The 4,095-nt window shown below is 31.2% G+C and overlaps 1 non-coding gene across 1 annotated transcript; it reads right to left on the reverse strand.

Moving 5' to 3' along the window:
- Positions 1–1,071: 1,071 nt before the first annotated feature.
- On the reverse strand, positions 1,072–1,142 carry TRNAG-GCC (transfer RNA glycine (anticodon GCC)). Its single transcript has one exon. It is a non-coding gene; the product is annotated as a tRNA-Gly (tRNA).
- Between the last annotated feature and the right edge of the window lie 2,953 nt (positions 1,143–4,095).

The following is a 4,095-nucleotide window of genomic DNA, read 5'->3' on the forward strand; positions in this document are numbered from 1 at the left end:
CAAAATTTTTGAAAGTAAATTGGACCAAAGTGGCAAGAAACTGAAAACCTTTTGACCATGAATGCTAGTCCAAACATGTTTGGCCCAAAATGACAATTTCGACCTAACCACAGGGACCATTCTTGCAGTTTTTTCTATTTATGGGAGTATGAGTTTTTTTATATAGCACTACATATTATAACTGGAAATGACAATAGTAACTCCTTTAATTAGATTGATTAATTTTAATTACGTTAAAAGCTTTAAGGTAGCGTTTGGTAATGGGACTGAACAGGACTGAACTGAACAGAACAAGATAGAACTGGACTGGACATAACTAAAATGATTTATCTATATAGCGTTTGGCAAAGCTAGGACTCAATGGAACAAGATTGTAAAATTACTAAATCATCCTTGAATTTATCAAAAAGTTTATAAACTATTCCCATTTTGTTTTAGGGTATAATACGTTCTAATAATCGTATTAAAGAGTAATTAAAAATAAAAAATTTACACACAGCCCACATATTAGAATTTCTTTTTGGCTTTGGCGGCTGCTATGGGGGAATGCATAAATCATGTTATAAAGTAAATTAAAATAGGATGTAGAAGATAATATCGATAATCACTAATAAAATTAATGTAATAAAATAAAAAGGAGAAAAGAAACATAAATGAAATTGATATTTATTCACTGCTATCATTTTTGCAACTTGAAGCCCCTTTGAATAAATAATTGAAAATGTAAGAGGCAAAACAAAAATGTAATAGAAGTAAAAAATGATGGAAGAAATGTTAAACTGAGGAGTAGAATTTGTTTTAGGGTGGGTATTTTGGTCAAATATTAACAGTTCCATTGTGTTCCACCTTTTTGGGTGGGACTAAAATTTTAAGAATTAGTCTCATTTGACTTGGTCAATAACCTCTTTTGTTCTTGTTCCATACATGTCAAACGCCTTTTAAAAACATCTTGTTCCGTCCGGTCCAGTTCTATTCAACCCACCAAACGCTACCTAAGAGAACTATTGTTTTTGAGCTAAATAAATAGTTTGAGCAAATGTTTAATTTTTGCTAAAAAAAGTTAATCTGAGATGCACCAGCCGGGAATCGAACCCGGGTCTGTACCGTGGCAGGGTACTATTCTACCACTAGACCACTGGTGCTTTGTTTGTTGGGCTTTGAGGCAAAGATTTTATAACATACGATTGCTATTAAACGAAGTAGAACGCGTTTACCAAACTCAGAGACTCAAACACATCGACCCTTACTGTGAAACATGAGCCGTTGAACAGCAATGATCAGAATCGGTCCGCATATGGAATTCTTTCCTAACTTTGGTGTGTGGTCTTCTTTTTTTCCTAATCTGTTGGCCTCTCATATTAGTCATATTATATGCCATATTGCCTCATACTTGGCTCATTCACACTTTGGATGACATCTACCAAATATATCCACGCAGAATATGAACTTGTTACTACCATTAAAAAATAATAACCTTAAGTTAACAAATGTGTTTATACAAATGAGGACCGACTAGATATCTCTATTAAGAATATATATATATATATATATATATATATATATATATATATATATATATATATATATATATATATATATATATATATATATATATATATATATATATATATATATATATATATGAATTTTATGTTTCCCTCTAATGACTCGGTTACGATAATAGAAAATTTTCACGTATTTATAAATTTTATAATAATTAGTAGTATCGGTAGTAGCAGCAGCAGCAGTATGAGCTTACTACTAATGGACATCCAATATCCCAATGTACGTCATAGTTTTCATAAACCCAAGATAAATGATCAATTCAAAAAAATGATAAAAAGTGTCGGTTAACTAAAAAATTTCTAAGAAAATTTATCAAACAACTAAACAAGTAAAAATGATTGTTGTTTGCAGGGACCTTTCGATGTTACCGGTAAAGTGCGCTTGGTTGCTTAAGCTTTTATTTAAATGACTAAATACATGTATTAGTGTAGTCACATATGTTTTCTTTGATTTTGAAAGTCTATTATCCGAATTGTGCTTTCTCGTGTTGCTCTTAATAAATGGTTTGTTCACAAGCTAGACGTCATGAATTTTTTTCTTAAACGTGCATCTAACCAAAACTCTCTCCGTGGAACAACCTTTGGGCTTCATTGGTCCATGTTTCCATCATCATCATATCAAAAAGTCTTTTGTCTTAAACAAGTCTCATGAGATTGGTTTCAACGTCTTAGTGACTTTCTCGCTCATATTGGGTTTGTGACTTTATGTGCAGTCAGTCTGACACGTCTCTCTTTGTTTTACAAATATGTTTGTTCACCTTATATTTCTTCATCTATGTTGACTATATTATCCTCATCGACACTCATATGGATACTATTAGCAAATTCATATCACGGCTCATACAATGAATGTGTTATTAAAGATCTGGATCAAATAAACTAATTTATTGGCCTTGAAGTTTCTTGCAATGATGATGGGTTATTTTTAAGTCAAGCCAAGTATACTCATGATGTTTTTATATGGGTCGATGAGCTTGACTCCAAACTAATGGACGCTCCTCTTGCCACCATTGATCTCCTTTCTAGTGATGGTACGCCTTATTCAGACCCTACTCTATATCGATCTTCTACTTTTTTTTTTACTAGAACATTTCAATTTCTCTCAACCCCACATCTAGATTTACCTTACGGCGTGAATCAAGTTAGCCAATTCTTTCATGCTCCCACCTAGAACACTTTCAATCCATACATAGGACTATTCATTATGTCAAACAGACAATTATGTTTGGTCTCTCGTTTCTATACTTTCTGACTCCTCTTTGTGGCTATTCAGATACGGACTAGGCTCGTTGCCATGAAACTCGAAGGACCACTTATGTGTACTCTATCTTTCTTGGTGGCGATCTTATTTCCTTGAGTACCAAGCAACCAACAGTGACTTGCTACAATAGTTAATTTGAGTATCGTGTAATCACAAACATGATTGTTGAAATAGGATGCCTTATGCGTCGCTCATCTTCTTAGAGAGCTACATGTAGCGGCCATGAAAGTAATTGTGTTGTGTTTATCATTTCCTAATATTGTGTACATCCTTGTATTATATATGGTTATTAATACGACTCCCACAATTTGTAATGAATTTGTCAAACCCTACGATAGGTAACGAATCAAAAACGTATCAATGATAAAATAGATAGGTTATGAACATTTTTTGTTTACTTTTAGAATTTTAGTTTTATATAAAAGTATTAGTAAGATAGAATGAGAGTAGACTTGTATATGAGATTAAAAAAAAAATGAACACACGGAACGTTAATTTTGGAAAATAAGAATTTTGAAAAAATTGTTGCTCGGATGCGCATATATTCCGAAATAATCGGGATAGCTGTAGTGACCCAACATTAAACAAAAGCGCAGTTTTCTTCATTGCAAGATTGCACCAGCGGGGAATCGAACACGGGTCTATATCGTGGCAGGGTACTATTCTACCACTAGACCACTGGTGCTTTGTGTTTTGTATTTGGCTTTGTATATTATATTTATGGTAAGAAAATAAGAACTAACAAAAACACGCCGTATTTTGGACTTGGATAAAGTCACTTAATATTAGTATATGATTATTTAGGCGTAAATACATTACAATTTTTTGAAAACGGGGACTTTAAGACTTCCCATTCATAAACAAACCCAACATAATTATTCATTAAAAAACTAATTTTTTTTTCTTCTATCTATACAACTCAACTAAATCCAAATTTTCACTTCCATTAAAAACCCAACCAAAATCATTTTTTTATTTAATAAATAAAATTTATAATTCTTTTTTAGCTATTGATATAAAAAACGTTTAATTAGATAAATATGCACATAATTATTTAAAATATGAGTACCAAAAATTATGTGAACAAATAACAAGTTTATATTTATGATTTTTTTTATTTTATTAAAAACTGTCAAAAATATTAAAAGGAATTATTTGTGCTGACCTTAAATTGATATTTCAAAATAGATTAATAAGAGAAAATCAAAATTAAATACGCAAATATGTCAATATTATATTTAATTTGTAACAAAAAACAAGTTATAAAAT

This window comes from Lactuca virosa, chromosome 5, assembly GCF_052849685.1.
Source record: "Lactuca virosa cultivar CGN04683 chromosome 5, Lactuca_virosa_CGN04683_v6, whole genome shotgun sequence".
Taxonomy (NCBI): Eukaryota; Viridiplantae; Streptophyta; class Magnoliopsida; order Asterales; family Asteraceae; genus Lactuca; species Lactuca virosa.